This window comes from Fukomys damarensis, unplaced genomic scaffold (genome assembly GCF_012274545.1).
Source record: "Fukomys damarensis isolate Sample0158 unplaced genomic scaffold, DMR_v1.0_HiC HiC_scaffold_2, whole genome shotgun sequence".
Classification (NCBI taxonomy): domain Eukaryota; kingdom Metazoa; phylum Chordata; class Mammalia; order Rodentia; family Bathyergidae; genus Fukomys; species Fukomys damarensis.
In genome coordinates this window covers 42,995,523-43,016,434 of record NW_022900914.1, presented here as the reverse complement: position 1 = coordinate 43,016,434, position 20,912 = coordinate 42,995,523, and positions in this window count along the sequence as shown.

Here is a 20,912-nt window from a genome sequence, read left to right as displayed (position 1 = left end):
TGTGGGAGAGGCCAGAGTAAAAACAGGAAAGTTTTTTTTCTTATGAAAAATTCTAAACATAGCCTTGGCCTGAGACAAGAGTTTGGGCTAAAACTATGCAGGTTTAGAAATTATCCTGAGGGTGTGATGCAGGTAGTTCATTTCAGGAAGCAATGCTAAGAAACAGGAGAAAATCAGCAAACTTGTAGGGTAACACTCGTGAGAGTGAGCATACCATACCGTAGGGACTGAGCATGCAGTTCCACTAGGGACTCACCAAGGAGCCATGTGAGACAAGCTGCAGAATTGTCCAGCTGCTTCAGTCTCCTAATAGTCAAGGACTGTCCCAAGGAATGTTATTTCCTCATACTTTCAAATTTGCTGGTGCCTCAGAATGTGGTGAGAGGAGCCTGCAGAGGCACCGTGGAGCAGGACTGACCTGGGCTGCAGTTGAGGCCATGGGTGCAAGGGGTTCCCACAGCATTGGCCCCAAAGCATGTAGACTTTGCCTGAAGTAAGGACACAGTGAAATGATGAACACTGATGTCCCCAGCATCCACCACTGACAATTACCTCAGCAATGATACGTACGTCTCTCTCCCCAGTTCTCTGAAAGGCAAAATCCCAACCATAGTGGGCTTAGAGAATTTTATTTACTCTGCAACAACAACGACAAAAAATGACAAGCAAATAAACAACTACCTTCTTAGATACTTGAAAAGGAAAATATAGAAAAAACAAAGTATCAAGAACAGTATTCTCATTTTCCCCCTCAGAAAACAACTGAATGTTTCCCATAATTAGCTCCTGTTAGCCATGTCCTGATATTGGATTTTAACATTTTTAGATAATAATGTTTTCGAGGGTTATCTATTTGCTATGCCTCCCACCTTCTGGTTCTAATTCTATGGAACATTTCTTTGCATTTATACTCAAAATAAAATACAATCAATGTAATTTTTAATGAATTAGGATGTATTCTGAGATTTTTCTGGTATATCTGACTTTTGTTTTCTATTCCAGATCTCAAGCTTTCCTCTGGATTTTTACCCAACTACCTAGTAAGAATGAGAGTATGTATTTAATCCAAGTTTAGAACCCACTAATGCTCCATAGATATAGGGTTACAAACCAACTTGAGTCTTTTGGTGTTCAACTTTGTTTATTCTTGGCAAAGCTCAGAAACCTTAACGGGGCTCAAAAGATTTCTTGGACATGGACTTTAAGAAAAAGGGTTTTGATGAGTAAAGCATAAATGAACCAGAACCCATATGGATCAAATTTTCCTCAAAATACACATGGGTTTAATAATTAATGGAAAAAGTGCTTCTAGCATGCATTTTGGGTTTTATCAAATCCCAAATATTTGGGGAAAAATAGTTTGATAGGTTCAAAGAACTGAAACTCTGATTTGACGCACCCACATTAATATCTCTTGATGTTGAATGAAATGAGAAGTATTTAGGTGTAATAGAAAACAGATACTGAACTTGTTCAAAAATTATATGAATGAAAGAAAATAGTATAGAACACTACAAAATTTATGTGTTCATATTTTTTATTCCTTCTTTCAAATAATCTCAACTATACCTCAGCATATTAAGTTTTGAAAGAAATTATTGATGGCAGTTGAAAAAGCAAAAAAAGAAAAACTGAATGAATCCTTTGAAATATATAATATCATGAAATCATCTAAGTTATTTGCAAATATTTCTATCAGTATCAATAAATCTCTAACATTACAGGATAAATTGTGCTAATTAAAGAATGGTAGTACTTATTTAGAATTGTCTGGAAGCTGTGTTTTTAAATTCACAGTACTGTTCCCATACATGTGAGTAGAGTTTAATTTTTACCTCTTCTATTCTAAGACTATCATATTCAGCTCTAGGGTATTTTCTAGCAGAGCTTGAGAGTTTATGTACCATTCATATGTTTATATCTCAAAAAACTACTATAACTGACAAAAAATATCAATTTCTATTGAGTACATGAACCCTCTACAAATCTTGAATCTATCAGAAATATCAAGATGCCTTCTTTATGTAGACTTGAAAGCTACTATTGAAAATAATAATCAATGCATTTTTCAGACAAGCAATGTGCAAATTTAACATGGTTTTCAACTAAATATGAGTAAGGTAATTCAGACCAGTAAAATTAATTTTGAATTATCTCATCCTTTAGCCCTTGTTGAATTTTATCATAATTATTTCATGTTTAGTTTAAATTCCACACAAAATAATAGTGACCTCTCCCTTTCATTTATACCTGTGCATCTGTAAAATAAGTAGCATAAAATGAAAATAGTTTAATGCTGTATCAAAGTATACTGATCTGAAATAACTTCCTAAAGAGACATAATATTTTAATCATGAAAAAAATAAATGATAGGTGTTTTGTCATTACTATTTTTAAACAATAGGAGAGAAAGGGGAAAAAATTACTCTCCTAATGAAAGTGTGAAGCTTGAAGTTCTATGGGCTCATGTATATGGATTTTTTCTGACATTTTCCCTGGAATAGGGTCACACAAAACAGTTTCTTGGAATCATTCATAAATGATCCATAAATGAAATTGAGCACCACAGCCACACACACACACTACTGTAAGACAGCCATGTACATAGGTTGCCAGACATCCAGGAAAGCCATATTAATGATATGACCCTGTAAGATAAGCATTTATTTGTATCCAGTGAAGTAGATTACTGACAATTTGTCCATTAGTTTGCTGTTTATAAATTATTTGCATGTGTAGTAACCACAAGTCTTTGACATTCGTAGTAGTGTTGAAAGAAACAAGTTCATTAAAGAAAGAGAAAGAAAAAGAAAAGATCAGTCCTTTAAAGTTCATCACATTGCACACATCAACCACTAAGTAAAATTCTACACTTGAAAAATAGCAAAATGCCTAGTATATGAGAAAGGAAAGTACTGTGTGTATTCATTTCAAATGTGAAACAAGGAGAAGGCTAAGTATCCCAACCCTAAAGAAACATAATCCAGAGTTTACATCAGATGGTTTATGGGAGTTTATTGGAATATACAACAGGGTTCATGTCGTGTGTCACAAGGTGAAGCCTGTTCGTGGGTGATTTACAAGCCGCATGTGCCAGCGTTACTGTAATTTATAGGACGCAGATGGTCCTGGGGAGCCCTGCTGACTTGTAGCTGAATCAGGACCTAAGCCCTGTGTGTCATCTGCTCTGGTTACCTCAGGCTCACTTTCTGAAATTAGGCACTGACATATTTCTGCTCTTAATTGGTAGATACTAGAGACCCTTACATTGCTGTGAACACAATTTTAAAATGTGAAACTATAGAAAAATGAGAACATATTTAGGCTAGAAAAACACAATTTTCCCTCCTCTGACCAAAGTAAGGTGCTCTTGGTTTCTTAACTTCAAGCAGTGTTAATTGAAAGGTTTGTCTTATTATATTGGTAATAGGAGAGCAAAGGATACATTTGTTTTTGAATTCTAAACAATGGATCTCTGCTACCCACCCTTCCTAAAGAATCCTTAAAAGGGAAAGAGGAAAGCTGTACTTTTAATATTATGTGTCTTTCAAATATAAAGGCCCCTTCATCTCTAGCCACCATCAAAACTCTTTTATAAATGTCTCTCTTATAACCTCAAAGGATATGATTCTAATAGATGGTGTACTAATGTGAGATGGATGTTTACAGAATTGAATGTAAATGGATCGACCTTTTTCCAAAGATTGTTTTATCAACAAATCACAAATTAAGGTACACATGTTGGTTTTGAACTTGCTTTCAGTAACTTCAGTGGAAGAGTACAGCTCTCCTTGTTCTGGTGCTAACATATTTCATGATACATTTGAACCTCTGTTGGCCAAGGGGCAGTTGGAGAAAAAAAAAAGGACCCTTGAAACTCCAGTTGTGCTACTCAGCCATCTCCCTTTGAGCCCTTTATTGAGAAATTGAACTGAACAATCCAACAATCGTAAATATGTGCTGTAGTAACTCTTTCCAGCACCCTTGCACATGGCCACCAAAAGCTCCTATTTATCCATGCTGGCCAGCTCTGGCAGCTCTTTGGATGACAGAAAAGAGAAAAAGTGACATTTCTAGTATGTCCTTTAGCAATTTATCAGGAAACACAGTACCCCACCTTTAGCCAGCACTGCCCAATAGAGAGATAATATTATGAACCACACATGCAGTTCTGTTTTCTAGTAGCCACTAGAAAGAAAAAGGAATGAAAAGAAAGAAAGGAAGAAGAAAAAATGTTTTACATGACCCAATATAAGTGGAAAAAAAAATACTTCCCAATCAATCAACATCAAAGCATCACTGACTTTTTTTTTTACATTCTGTTTTTGCACTGTGCCTTCCAAATCTGATGTGTATTTGACACCTCGAGCACAGCTCCACTCGGACTCGTTCATTCCCAGCGCACCACAGCTACAAGTGCTTGGCGGGGGCTGTGCACTTGTAGAATGCTTTTCCACCAAACGAGTTGATCTAGAAAAACTGAAGCAGGTAACAATCCTAGTGACCTTTTCCACAAGTGGCCATTTATACATTTTAATACTTTAAAAAATGTGTAGGGCGTATGCGTGTGTACTGTTTTCCTGTAGAGCAAAGGAAAATAAAAAGTCAAGAGAAGAACCAGAAGGAGAGCTGTAATAGAAATAAAATTGACAGCCTCTCAAAACTCAGGTGGCACTTTCCTTTTCCAGTTAATTACGGTTTTAATTACATGGCTTCTTGCGACTCCTTGATACCTAATAAACCAGACTCTGTGGGGCAGCCAAGGTGGGTTTTGCTTGAACTGCAGGTGTAAGACTCAGCATGCAACATAAATCAACTTCTTAAACATGTTCCCGGGGTGGGTTCAAGCGTTTTCTTCCTGTTTGCTTGTAAAATCACATCTTTTCAACATTGTTGGGAAAGAAATGATTGAAGAAGTTTGGGGTTGAATAATAGCTTTGTGTTTTTGACTCACTTGGCCTGGCATAAAACATTTTGCCTTAGATGAAACAGATCAGCAGAATATATGGTGTGGGTTCTCTCTCTCTCTCTCTCTCTCTCTCTCTCTGTCTGTCTGTCTTATAAATAATATATTTGCCTAAGTATCTCCCATTTCATTTAGAAAAATAAATGTCTGTTAGAGAAAACAAAAATGAAGGCCCTGGGAATACATTGAGATTTCTAGTTTGATTATTTGGAACCCCTAAGACCATGCAAGATTAATTTATTCCAACAAAGTGCTGTGTGAGGTCAGTCAAGTTCAGACAGGAGAGAGTGCGTGTCGACTTTGCATGCATGTGGTTGGGGGGCCTCCATGACAATAGAAAACAGCGAGCAAAGAAAGCATTCCCAAAGTTCTCATTGGCTAAAATCCCTGCAGCATCTGATGGCATTATGAGCAGCTTGCAATTTAGCCTCAGCAGCAGGAAAATCTGCAGTTGATCAGCTCTGCCACAACTAGTAAATGTCACCATGGTAAATGTAGATTTCAATGGAAGGTTTTGCAGTGCCTAGTGATAATTCTGCCAGTTCTCTTCCCTGTCCTCCTCCATCCATAGAGAGAAAGTACAGCATGTGGTATTTGCACGTTATCACAAAATATGAGATACATGGTGAAATAAATTATGTGTGAAGGGGGTTTAGCCCATAATTTCTAGTAATTTCAAAAACATGAAAATGGCTTTTGAAGTAGGAGAGAGGGCCTTTATCCTTGGGGGCAACTTCAAAACACACGACATACTATATAAACACGAAAGCACTTACCTTGCCAGGGCCTCCTTTCTTCTCCTCAGGATCCTGTCTAATTGTCAATGATGTCAATGTGCTGTAACGAGAGGCTTCCTTTTCAGTTAGGAATGATATGAATTCATGCTCCCTCGTAGTAAAATGCTGTTATGAATAGGAAAGTTCAGGAAGATTGGTAAGGTAAGGATGTTGCTGCAAATTAACCACAGTCTTTTTTTTTTGTGAAAGGCGATCCTAAATTGGTTCATGATTTGCTATTGCTCCCACCAAGTTCCCATCCACAATACTAAGTCCTAAAACATGCTTTTCTTGTCTCGAGGGCTCTGTATTTATTCTACTTCTCAATTAATCTTTATACACTGGAGATCCCTGCAGATATCAAGGATCAAATTGACAGACCCAGCATAGAAAACATGATGAAACCCTTTAAAAACTCTCATGTCTGGCCCCAAACCGTCGTTGCATTTTGAACAAAATATGTGCAGGATGTGTGTATAGGTGTACACAAACTCTGGGAAGTCAGGCATGTACTTCTTTATATTTTGTCTTTATATTAATGATATTTTTATAATATATATATATATTAATGTTGTTTTTATATTAATGATGAAGAACTACAACCTTCACGGAGTATTATTGTAACTGCAACCAAAGGAGCTAGTGGATATAGTGAAGCTAGTGGATATAGGTTTTCTGTTCACCAGCAGTCTTTATTTAATATAAATATGGGTTAAAATATATAAATATGGGTTAGGGTGTACATTAGTTAATTATTTGTGGAATCTGATCCACTGTGCACTCTGGGGTGCTGGTAAATTACATTAAGCACCCAGTACAAGGCCTGGCATACAGCTGATGCACAGTAGCTACTGATTGAACCTAAGAGAGCTGAACTGGAATTAGGGTTTTTCATCATTTCTGGACAGATTAGGATACAATGAGGATCTAGAATACCAATTCCATATGTGAGTTTCAAGTTCAGTTGGTGCACAATTAGTGTTCATGAAGTTGGAGGAAAAGTTAGGTAGACTGCAGTTTAGACCTTTCCTGAATTCCTCACCTTTGTTTTTCAGTCAGTGTTCCTAGTGGGCCCTTTAGTGTCAAAGTCATCTCCTCTGAGGTAATAGGCTGAGGGGGGTTAAGAAAAAGGCCATTTACTAATTGTGGATGGCCACATGGATGCACACGGATGGCCCTGGAGTGTTTGAAAAGCACTCCCAGAGATGTTTTTATCTTAATCTGTGTAACGATCTTATGCAATGAACATCTTCATCTTCATTTTACACATGAGAAAACTGAGTCTCAGATAAATGTGGCTGAGATCACAATGCAGATAAATAATAGACTCTAGGTTGATATCCACGTTCTAAAACTAAAAGACTAAGTCCTGTTTTAAATAGTACTATTAATGATAATGTAGTATGTATGATAGTTTTTTAAATACCTAATAATAAAAATATCTTTGCCTCAACCAAACCATTGTTTTCTTCACCAAAGTAACTACTGTCTACAGTTACTTTAGTATTTTTAAGGAAATTTAAATATATATACAAATGTACACACACACACAGGGGCATAATACCCGTGCTCCTCTAAAAAGGCCTTTCTGAGAGTTGATGAGAATTTATGGAGATTCTCATTATATACGGAACTACAAATTTTTTTAGTTTTGTAAATGTATTTTTACCATTTGTCTCCTGATAGGTTTTTACATTTTTTCTAGAAATTTGTCATTGTAAATTATGCTGAAATAAATATCCATGTGCATGGTGGCAGTCATTCATTTTCTTACAAGATTCCTAGTAACTAGTTATCTATGAGTGCCTTAAATGCCCTGGGTTGAGGTGACAGTTCCAGAGCCACGACTCTCACAGTAGCTGCTTAACTAGGAAGGAACCCCTTGACCCTCTGGCATTCAACTTCCCCTGATATAAAATTATATAATGCAGCAAGTAAGGTCTCAAGTGCTAGAGGTGTGCTGTGTAGTGGGAAAATACCTAACGTAACATCAGGATACCTGGCCTCTGGTCTTCACCATACTAGTAACAAGATAATTGGTACAAGATTTGATATAGTCTCTTAAAGTCTATATGGCCAGTAAGACTATGCCCTTTATAGTCTAGGGGAGGAAGAATAACTTTATTTGGTCATTATCATCTGCATAACAACCCTATGGGATAAGTGTGTAATTCACACCTGAATAAACACCGTGATGGATCCCTCCTCCTCCTTGCCCTTTTTCCTAGACACCCACATCCTCCTTTGTTTTGGAAAACATTGCAGCAAATTGGAGCTTGTGACTAAGACCTGAGTTCTTCAAGATATCTCATTTCCCTGGTCACAGTTTCTGCATCTGGGATGGGTGCATAAACAAGTTGAATCTAAAAGACACAGAGACCTTCTGAGGCAGGAACCTCCTTACATTGTAAGAAAAGTAATTGTAATTACTTTTGTAATTAACAGTTCATACCCACTTCCCCAGCCAGTCTACCATGTCCTAATCTCCTGCCTCACCATGACTCATACTTTTACTTCTTCAATTTAGCATCATCCTAAAGTACACTGGGAAGGCAAAATTTGTCTCTAGTGACCTGCCTCTTTAGAATCCTCCTCCCATGGAGACAACCAGAGCCTTTGTCAGCCCCACCCTGAAGGAAAAGCCTATGTTCTGACATCTGCACTTACTGCATTTGTGTCTTGTTCTTTCGCTGCTAGTCAGCCATTCAAATTTTACTACTGATGGACTAATACATTTTTATTATAAGCTTTTCCATAAAAATGCATATTTTTATTTTACCAGAAACTTTTGAAAACTTTATTCAAAAGAGAGACTAATGGAAGACAGTCTAGGTACCAGGTGTCCTGGGAGATGGGTAGATATGATTGTGAAATTGTTCTTCTTATGTGACTACACTGACCACTGGCAAGACTAAAAAGGCATTAAATCCACACTGTATGAACTGAAAATTGGTAAGTTCACTTGAAGTACAACAAAAATATAGAAGAATATATGTATCGTAAAAAATAAGAAATAATTAGCAAGAGAATTATATTTATTACCAAATCAAAAGTAATTAACCCTTCCTGAACATGAATATGACACTGTAAATGTCCATAATACACACATACTTTTATATTCCTGAGCACACATGTAAATATCACTGGTATATTGCCAACAATCTTTTTTCCCTGTTTAGTTGATTGATTCTTAGAAAACACTCATATTAGCTTGCCTATCCACTTCTTTGCTTTTATCTTTCCATGGCTTAACTACTTTTAAAGTGAGTTCTTCCATATAACATTGTTCTCATTGTTGTGATTTGTCCATATAAACAGAAGCAAGGAAGGAAAAAAGGCGGGACGGAGGGAGGGAGAAAAGGAGGGACAAACTGATGGAAGGAAGGAAAAGAAAGAGAAGAAAAATCGAAGTAACATCAGAAATAAATTGTTTAAACATTTTTGGTATAAATATGAAAACTGCAATTACATTTCTTAATTTTCCTTCTTGCCATAATTTATACTTCAATGTTTTATTAGGTTGATTACTAGGAAGAAATAAAAGGACTTCACCAATAATTAATTAATTGTGCAATTAAAATCACACACCTGAATCTTCCACAAATGTATAAATAAATCATTTTAAGAGAATTAGTATGTAGTTGCCTTTCCAGATGTTCCAAAGGCAAACAAATTGTGTCAATTAGCACTCTTTAGGACTTGAACTTTCTTTAAGTTTCTCCCTTATAATTTTGGCTTTTATTGCTACTCTAAATTCCTTGAGTAAAAGGAGGTCAAAACCTGGCTTACTACCAATAATTCATATTGGAAGACAGTAAATGAATGTTTTGAAAATCAATAATTAAATTTAAAGGACCAATAAGCTATGTATTATTTGCATTAATTGGGAAAATCTACCAAAGTTAAAATCAGAAGAAAATCAACCTACTGAAATAATAATAGGCACACTTTTTAAAATAGCCACAAACAACTTTTGACACGAATTCTCTCAAGTAATCTTCACAGATGGCTCTGGAAGGAAAAGACTATTTATTATTCTCATTTGTGACTGAGGATACTGAGTGAGAGATTGCTTGTTTTTGATTAGTGCATTGCTGAATTAGGTTAGTGCTGAATCTAAAAACTCCAAATCCCATGTATGTCATTTTTACTACTCAGCTCTTTCTCCCAGAAAATGAGGATTTCAATAAACAAATTAAAAAAAAAAACACACATCAGCTTAGGAGAGATATGTGAAGGAACACAAGCAGAAAACTTTCTCATAGCAAGGAGGGAGTTTGTAACAAATTATTGGACGAACCTATGAAAACCCCATGACTTAGGATGGAAAGGAGAAAAAGCTATGAAATTTTAAAATGAAGATTATTTTCTGGGGAAACAAACTGAAAATGGTTTACTTTAGCAGAAAGCGATGGCGGGTGGAGGGGAGGAAAAAGGCTGGCAGAGTGAGATCTGCTCCCCAGGGCTCTGAAGATCTCCGCAGTAATGGGGAACTGAGGATGACCAAAAGGTAAGGGGGCACTTGCTGACCTACAGCAGTGCAGACAAAGCAGCTTTTCTAATATCACTTCATTAGAGGAAGACTAATAAGGTTGTAATCAGAAGAGAAGTTCTACAACAACAATCAGGAAAGAAAAAAATCGACGCAAAAACCCAGTGGCTTCAACTCTATTCATTTTTTTCTTTAAATCAGGCACACAGGCCCACTCCTAGAGCACAGCAAGAAAAGAAATATATTCCACAGAGAAGAAAAATCAAAAAGATAACTAGACGTTCTCGTATCAGAATTGTGACACCAAAATGTGGGTTAACATACTAAGAACTTACCCTAGAGACTCCAGAGAACTTCCTTTCCAGGAAGCCACAGGTCAAAAAATCTAAGGCCAAATTTACTTATACATTCAGAAAATACTGAAAGCTACGAAAACTGCTGTCTTTTCCTTCCAAATAACTAGAAGAAGAGGAAGAAGAAGGAGGAGAATGAGGGAGAGGAGGAAGATCGTGGAGAATCCAAAAATATCTAGAGAGGCAAACAGTCGTATTTGAAGGAAAAATACTTTCTTTGAAATATTTCTAAAAGTCTATGGCCATACCACCCTGAACACACTCGGCCTCGTCTGAAATATCTTTAAATGCTGGCATCAATATTTCCTTCATTTCTTCATTTCCCTACAAAGAAAAAAACCTGAGATTACAACGGTAATTATCATTTTAAAAATGTGGACATCAAGGGGTCCAACCTGCCCCAAATCACATAGGGATTAATAGGCAAAGAAAGACTAGCAAAGCCGACTTCCAATTTTTCTGCCTGGCTTGGAATCACTGCTAAGGCTGTCTTCAAGAGGAAGAAAAGCTCAGAAAGGGGGTGGGGTCCCACTCAGAGAGAAGGAAATTCCAAGTGTATCCCCCAGACAGGGAGTAGGACATACAGAATGTACAGAAGTGGTCTGCACTTTATGTACATTTTCAATGCATGTCCATTTTTCTGCAGTGAAATAGTTTTAAAGTCTTGAACTGGATTTAGGAATTTTGTCAGTTAAACTACTGCTATATTTGCTAATGTCTGTGAATTTAGTTGCCTTGTGGGGAATACCATTAGCAAGGTTATTCTGTTTAAAAAGAAACATCTCTCACTCATCTTGGGTTTTCCCCACTTCACAAGGACTCCAGACTTTCATTTGCAGATTTTTTCCAAATACTCTCATTTTATGGCAAAGTTATCGCTGGGCCAACTGTGAATTCCAGCTTAGTCCTTCACAGAAATAATCCTGTTTTTTAATTATCAGAACTCAGTAGTACAATTGGGAATGGAGATTGCAGGTAGACTTTTATAGAAGAGATTATAAATAGCTATCAAGCTTCCTTTAACAAAATTCATCTTAGAACAATTAATCACCAGTAGAACAAGGCTTTGAATTCTTTAAGAATACAAGATAAAGAAACCCAGATAGCTGTAAAGACTTTGTTACTCTGTATAGCCATAATATTGTTGCTGAGGAGTAAGGAAAGTATTTACAGTAAAGACAAGAAAGGGAAGATCTAAGGCATTTGGCAGGCATTGATAACAATGATTTTAAAAAGTGGGGAAAAGGCCCTGGAACATGTAAAGAGAATTATAAAGGATTTTGTCAGACTCAAAGGCAAAGAAGACTACATAGTTAGTTAGAGATGTGAGGAAAAATCTGCAAGTGGTTACATCAAACAGAGCAGGGCACAGCAGAGCTGCCTCGATGCAGAGCCGCGCCCACCTTTCCTGGGCCCCCTCTGATGGCTTTCATCGGGTCTTTGAGGATCCCTTGGTAACGTGACTTGCTTGGCACCACAGTGTATATATCGCTTAGAGATAGTCTCCAAAGTACAGCAAATGTGAAAAAGGGAGAGGCAGTTAGCTGGGTTGAGAGAATTGAATCTAGACCTCTGAGACAAACCTAAGTGACTTGGGCTGAAGAACAAGAAAGGAGGAAGTGAGCACTTCTCTCTCCTGCACTGGGTCTCTCCTTCAACCCGGGCCCTTCCTGGTTACATAACCCATACTTACATATGGCACCTAGCTCAGAATGGCTCGGCTGTTGCTTTAATGGTCTGCTGTCACCCTCTTGAAATCCTAAATAAGTTTTGAGCGCAGAACTTCACGTGTTCATTTTACATTGGACCCTGAAGGTGACATGGCTGGTGCTACTCTCGTGACACAGCCAGATATGCTGTCCAGGCCCTGTGACAGTGTCCAAGGCTGGGCGCTTCAGAACTGTCAACAGCAGAGCACAAAGAAAGGTGGAGGAAGTTCAGGTTGATGATTTTGTCAACAGAGGGAGAGATTCAAGGAGATAGAGTTGTTTTCTACTTGGAAGATGTTTGACCAAGGATTTATCTTCTCTTTTTTAGCAACATTTTATATTTTTTAAAAATTTGGTAGGGCTGTGGTTTGGCATGGTGCAGTTTAAGAGACAGGGTTATGATCTCCAGGCCAATGAGAGGAAAAATGCCACATTGACTCAACTTGATTTTATAAGAATTAATCTTTCTGGCAGGGAAAATTTTCTTAGTACTCAAAGCTCTGCTGTAGTGGCCTTTTTAGAAGCCTAACAAGTTCATTGCCTTGTAGAAAAAGCACTAACTGGTTGGGTACAGGCTGGGCCATCTGTTTCATATGGGAGGAAGTATTCAAGGAGTTGATCCAGGGACCCTGAAGGATAGATCATTCCTGGGTTGCTTCAGATTCAGGTCCTGTTTAATTCAGATCCTCGCTTAGGCAACTTTTCTGGCAACATCTTCACAAAAGAGCGCACTGCTTCTGTAGCACAGAAGGTCCATATAAATATATTATGTTTCAATAAATAAGTAATATAATTAAGGATAATCTTTTCCATATCCCAAATTCAGCACTAAAATTAAACAAGCCCGCACATATTCCAGAGACAATAACTGAAGGGGAAGTGGGGACTAAGGAAACAGATGAAAACAATATAAAGACATGCAAAACTGCTATTAGCTTGGGATAGATAAAAGAATTTCAAAATTATAGCTTTTGGTAATGTTTAAATTGAGACTCTAGTAATCTGGGTGCAATTGTACTTGGGGGCATTTGTTCTTTGTGTAAGAAAATAGATTAAGAAAAAAAAAATAGAGTTGCTAAACTCACCACCAGAAAACAAATCTTCAGAGGGCTGTAGCCCTTTGAAAGAATATATAAAGCCTATCACCACAGGGCTGCCAAATTAGGACACCCAGCCAGAGCCTGACAACCATGTTTTAGAGGTAGAAGTGAACCTAGAAATCACTCACTTTTGCTTTATTTTCTGGTAGGAGAGGTATTTCGTAGAAAGGCAACAAGAAGTAAAGAAGAGTGAAGGAGGTTTGTGTGGTTGACACTACCACTGCCCACCTGCCTACAGTGGCTACTAGTGTGGCTGACTCACCAGAGATGGCCCAGAGAGCCCAGGACATTCCAAGATCACACAGCTTGGAGTGGCCCTGGTGCTTGAGCATAGGCCTGCCAACCTAGACCAGGTCTCCCTAACAGGGAGGCACCAGAAATATGCCAAGATACCTTGCCCTGAGAAGTAGGAGGAAGTCATCTACCTTCTTCCCTGCACTAGGATACCCTGAGGCCACCTGTGTCCTAGCCCAGGTAGGGCCATCTTTGTTTGATGAAAACTGGGGATCCATGTGAAAGATTTTCAGGAATGTGGGTCCACAGTCTGATTGAGACAGCTCTCAAGAACCACTCCTGCCCTGCTTCCTAGATGATCACAGTCAACCCTAACTACAGCCAGGTTCACAGACATGCACAAATCAGCACGTAATCACTGTTTCATTGTGACCAGTTTTCTATATTGAGGAAATACTCCATGAAAACGTGATTATCACCTTAAGAACCCAGATGTGGGTGTATCAGAATTTCTGAGGAGCTGAAGCGCTAGAAAACAGTAGCTTAAAAACTACTGCATCAAGATACTCTGAAACTTGTTAAGCAGAACACTGGGACCCATCTCCAAAGATTCTGATTGAGCAGGACTAGGGTGGGGCAAGAGAATTTTTGTATTCCTGACATGTCCAGCAAAGATGCTAAAACAGCCAATTCAAGGGACTGTACTTTGACAGCATTTGCCATAAGCTCCATGTGAAGAGATCTGGGCTCCACCAAGAGCCTTCGCAGTGCTACAAGGCTGAATGCTCTTCCCAAAGAGATGACATCTGTCACATTGATGCTCCATTAAACTTTGCTAGAGTTGTCTTCAAGAATAAGGCTTGTTAATGGCCTTCGCCTCTGCCTTCCTGTGATAACTTCTACCTAGGCTCTTGTTCTCTGTCCTGAAAGTTGATTTAAACAGGGGAAGGTGTCAGGGCTCCAGAAAGATTCCCCGGTTCCTCATAGGGTGTGAAGTAAAGCAGCTGGGCACAATATGATGGCTGTATGGACACCAGCAGCAAGGCCAAGGATGCTGACAGATAATTCAAGGAGGAAAAGAGAGCAAATGCAACTATGCCTGAAGGAAACAGGGTAGGATTGCCTTGAAATTTCTAGACCAGCTATTTCTATGGTCTCAAATCACAAATTCAAGCCCACTGGCCTTTGGTCAGCAAAATTCAGTAAAAGATTTCACTGGAAGAGAAAAAAATAAAGGCAAACATTTCTCTTTAGAAATGATAAAGCTGGTGTTTGTTACCATTTAAAGAGGCAGTGCTTTTTTCTATTTCAATAACTCTTTCATTCTTGTGGTTGAATTTAACAGATTTCTCCTTCTAATTGTGCTTCCTATGAAAATAAGATAATTGGTTTCAGAGAACTGTTATGTACAAATTAGTTTATTTTCCTATTTGTATTTTAATTTTTGCTTAGTTCTGGTCACAAAATCTATAAGCTATACATTTTAATTTATAATTAAATGACCAAGTAATAAGATGACATTACTAATATTCTTGTCATAAAAAATAAGTACTTTAAAAGAAAAGTATAATGTATAGAGACAAAAAGTATGAAGAAATTGCAATACATGTTAATTTAAAGGTGAAATTTAGTTCCTAATTTGCCATTATTGTTCTCCAACTCAATTTTATAATTGCCTAGATGTGTTTTAAACACTGTGGGAAAACTAATAAACCAATAAACATGAAAGAAATTCATAAACATCAAAATGTGAAAAATGCCTTTATAATTAACAAACAGAAGTATAAGATGATGTCATTACCCTTAAAAGAGTTTGATGTGACCCAAACATCCAGTCATCTGAGTCAACCCTGTCATAACATGAGCATTTCTTCCACAGCCCGGCTGATGAGGGTCATCATGCCCCACTTAAACCATTCTAATGCTAAAAATGTGAAAACATTACACACTGATGGAACACATTGAGTAAGGCCAATAGCATGTGCTATGGAAAGCCACCAATGGAAATAGAAACAGCTCCCACAGCCTCCGCCTGTCTCCTCAGCTGCAGATTCCATATTCCCAACTGTGTTATGGGTCTCCAGAGGAAAAGAGCCATTAGAAGAGGGGGGTATGTGCGTGCGTGCGTGTGGGGGAGGGGGAGAGGGAATGGTTTTAAGGAATTGCCTCACAGAATTTGGGAGATGACAAGTTTGAAATTTAGGGGATAGGTACAGGCTGGAAATTTGAGCAAGAGTATTTGTTCCTTTTCGGGAAACCTCTGTGTTTGTCCCTAAGGCTCTCAACTGGTTGGATGTGATCCACTCATATTGCTGAAGGTCATCTGCTTTACTCAGAGCCTGCTGATGTAAATTTCATCACATCTTCACAGCAGTCTCCCAATTGGTATTTAAGTAAACGTCTGGGCCACATAACCTAGTCAGTCTGATACATAGTTGTAATCACCATATCAGTCCTCCCACCCCCTCACCCTACTGATATGTCATTAACATCCTGGCTATGGCTAAGAACAAGGACTTTCTTCCTTGGCTTTATTTGTCTCTAGAGTCACACTTTGGGCCTCTCTTTGACTCATTCCTGCCCTGGCAGAGGGCCAAGTCTGCCTGATTAGTAAATCTAGGAGATGTCACTGAGTATGGTGAGGAGGAGGAAAGCAGCCCTTGTGGGCCTACAGAGCTGTGCTTGGGAACTGCCTATAGGGGCTGACTTTCTCCCAGTGTATTGCCATCTTACTGGCTGGGCTTGATTCCTCACAGGTAGACCTGTAGTTCTGAGGCTCTATTCAGGCTGGGGCTAGGGTCACAGGATTAGCATGGCTGTTTAACCGCAACACAAGTTTCCTCTGGAAACGCTGACATTTGTTTGGATTTCTGTCTATTTTTGAGCATTCCTCATTAGTTTAATAGTCTGAGGAGGAGGCACAGATGTGATTATTATCCCTAAATCCTCAGCAACCTCCTTCTTCATAATGTGCTCTAATTTTTCCATAACATCATAGAAATGGACACACAAAATGGAACCAATGTTCCGTTGTGATCTCATATTGCAGAATGAAAGGAGGAAACCCCTCCTTCTATCTGTGACCTTCAGAGTCATCAGTCAGTGCTCTTTCAAGTTGTGTGAATTTAAACATGAATATAATCTCCTTTAGCCTTTGGTCCTCATTCACAAAATAGGGCTAATATCACTTACTTTATTTTTTTGTTTTGTTTTGTTTTGCTTTATTTTGTTTTTGTACCAGGGATCAAACCTTGTGCTTGCAAGGCAGGCGGCAGAACCACTGAACTAAATCTCTGGCCCATCACTTACTTTACATAGATGTTGCAAAGGCTAAATTGGATGAGGTTAGAATTTAAGACATCTAATAAGAAATGAGGTTAGAATTTAAGACATCTAATAAAAATGTCCAGCAGATACTCGTTGTTCAATAAACAGGTAACAATCATAACAAATTTTTGACACTTGCTATTATAGTCTTGGCTCATTTTAAACTTTCAAACAAGTTCTCTTATAGTTTGCATTTACTTAATAAACTTCTTAGCTCTAAATGTGATACACCTCATTAGATTCAGAGCTGAATCATTTGGGTGTGTTGCCTACTGAAAACCCCTTCCCAAATTTCATAGCACCTGTATGTTACTTCACATCCTTTCTAATTCCTATAAATTACATTTATTGTCTAATTTTTATTTGCCCTCCCTAAACATCTTGGGAATAGTTTTCTTTCTACTAGCTATAAATCTACCTAAAATTATAGTATGTTCTAGGTTTATTGTGTCCCTAATAATCACATAGGAAATTTTGTCATATTGAGGCTTTGCTCACTTGTTTATTCAGTTAGCATTTGTTGACCTTGTTCCTATGTTAAAGGCCCTGGACTGGGTTCAAGAGTTGCCAAAATAAAAGATCAAGTCCATGTCCTCAAAGCTTGTAGACCAATGGACCACATGATCACCAAAAAGAAGTTAAAACACAGCATGGCTAATGCTGCAGTGGAATCCATGAGTGTCAGATAAGTACTAAAGGGACCATCTAGCTCAAGTTAGAGTTCAGGACAGCCTTCCCAGAAGACAAGATACGAGAGTGCAGCATACAGAAAGAAGTTTTAGGGAAGCAAAGAAAGCAACGTCTTAATGTCAGAAGAAATAACCAAAGGCATAGCACAAGGAAGCAAACGGGCAGAAAATGAGGGAAAGTGTCAAGCTTCTTGGGTCAGATCCAGACTTCCTAAGGGACAGCAGATGCACCAGGAAGGACCAGGAGTGCCTGGTAAATAGGAGTATCTTATTCCACACTCAAGAAAGAATGAAAGGAAGTCCATGGCATGAGATTTTCTTGTCTGAGGGCTGAGTTTAAAAGATATAGCAAGAAGTAGAAGAGGTTACAATGGTTTCCTAGTGGAACACATACGCAGAATCACAGACCTACGGGTTTGGTGCAACCTCACAAGGCCAGTGGACCTGGTCCCTGCTTTGACATGGGAACTGGTTCTAGAGTTCACGTGGCACAGCCATCCCTCCTTTTCCTCAGTGACTGATTCCAAGACGCCTGTGGATACCAAAATCTGCACTTATTCAACTCACTTATGTAAAATAGTGTAGTATCTGCATGGAACCTGCACATATCCTCCTGTATAGTTTAAATTATCTGGGAGAAAGGAACCCTTCTCCATTGTTGATGGGAGTGCAGACTGGTGCAACCACTATGGAAATCAATATGGAGATACCTCAAAGAGCTGGGACTAGAGGTTCCATTTGACCCAGCCATCCCTCTGCTGGGCATCTATCCAAAAGAATTAAAAGAATCATATCACTGTGACATATGCACATCTATGTTTATAGCGGCACAGTTTGTAATAGCTAAAACTTGGAAACAGCCCATTTGCCCATCAGTTGGAAACTGGTTAAAGAAGATGTGGTTTTTCTATAAAATGGAATACTACTCAGCCATAAAGAATGAGAAATTAGATTCATTCATAGGGAAATGGATACATATTGAGGATATACTCCTAGTGAAACATAAGTCACACATGTGTAAATACTGAATAGTTTCTCTGGTGTGAAAAACTATAATAGTACATAAGATCCTAATGAGATAATTGACAATGTGAAATAGGAAGAAAAAGGCTAAAGGTGTAGGGAAAATGGGAAGGGTAGGGGAAAGGAAATAAGGGAAAAGAAAAAATATGAAAAAATGGAAATAAAGTGTTTGTAAATGGGGAGGGAAGGAGGGGGTGAAGGGAGGGCAGGGACAAGGGGAAAAATGAGAACCAAGACCAGTCATGTAAAGGTACAAGATCCCAATAATGAATGTAACTGTACTGTATACCTAAAATGTACCAATAAACTCAATTAAAAAATAAAAAATAAATTATCTATAAATTACTCATTATACCTAACATGATGTAAATGTAAGGAATTGTTACCTTTTATTATTTTTAAGAATAATGAAAAGAAAAAGAAGTCTATATATGTTCAGTACCATTAGAGGCATAAACTCAATTTCTACCCACAGCTGATAAACCTACAAATATGGAAGTCACAGATATAGAAGGCTGACTGTGTGGCCAAGGCAACTAAAGCAACCAGCCCAGTCATGGAGCCCATGATAGTCTGCATAATACCAAGGAGCAGGTGCCTGCTTTGCTCAGAGACCCCTGCCCACTGCATTAGTGGAAACAAAGGAGACTCCAGAGTGAAGTCATGGTTTCTTACTTCATATACCCTGGAGAAGAAACACTGCACTTTGTCTCTTCATTACAGGACCATTGGCTCCCTTAGATAAATACTTCCCACATTTTAAAAAGTGCTCAATAAAATAATGCTTGGAAGTATGATGTTGGAATGATTAGACCTCTGTGTAGTCTCCAAATTATACATTTCAACATTTGATGTGACCAGTAATATTTTTCTCTTATTGTCTGAAGTATTTGTGATGAGTATATTGTACAAGATTTAAAAAATAGCTTCTTATTTTGAGAAGCAAATATGACTCTGAGTCACAAGGGGTAATCAAAAAAATTCTTTTAATATTTAAATTTTAAACTACTCTACAAAAATTCATCTATCTTATTCTATTCTCCTTCTCCCCAATTTCATAAGCAGAAAAAAGGGATATAAACTTTAGTTACATACTACCACAGTCTTTTCAACAATGGTCCTCTCCCAGAACATTTTTCATGTTCTCTATTTTGAAATAATAGCAAAAATTTGAGAGGTCTATTTTAAGACCAGAAACAAGTTAAGAGGTTGCTCTTATTTTCTCATAGATTTCTAAAGAGGATCAGTCTTCTGAAGCATTCTGGCTAATTCTAGCATGTGAGGAAGCACAGGCACGGATTTCCAAAGGAATCAGCCTTTGAGCTATGTTACAGCCCCAGTATATTGTGGCATTCTACCTTACAAGGATCAAGTCAGAAGAGGTCAGACTTGCCAGGCAAGGAGCAAGGGAAGCAAAGGAGGAAAGGGAGAGTCTAGGATATGAAAGATGTGAAAGGTGAAACCTGTAAAGATGGACAGATATGTTCTCTTGTCAAGGAAAACAGGAGATAAGATGATAGGTAACAATACGCAAATGCTTTGTTTTGTTGTTTAGTAACCATTGCAACTATTTACATAACATCTATGACATACCAGTCATTATTCTCAGAACTTAACACATATTAACTCATAGGATACAACAACCTTGTTTGAGGGTTACAATTGTTCTTCCCCTTCTGCAGATGGGAAACTGAGACATGAAGAGGTGAACAATTCATTCCCTATGGTACAACTAGAAACCGAAGCTGGGGAAGACGGCTTTCAACTTGACGCCAAGAATTGCATTTAGCTACATTTTGTTCTTGTAGATTTTATTAATAGTGGATTCAAATGGGATATTAAAATCATTTGTTTTAATTGCTGTTAGTTGAATCAAGTTGTCCTTAATTCACACCTTGGGGGATTTTACTTTTAATTTCTTGATTGGCTCTCATGTGGCCAGTATTGTTTTCAAAAGTCTGACTGGAAGACATAAAATAGTAACAAATACTGGCTTTTGTATAATCATCTACTTAATTTAGGCAACACAGATCAAATTAAGGCAGAAATCTCTTGCTTACAAAAAATTTCATTTATTTTACTTGTAAGAATGTGTTTCTGTTTGTGTTGAACTCCAGGATTTACAAGTAGACACACTTGTTTGGCCTAAATCTCCAGTGTGTTGCTTGGTCTATATGCCCTAGTATAACATATCTATTAATGTTCTATACATTCAAGCAGAGACCTCACTGTTAAAGGCATTG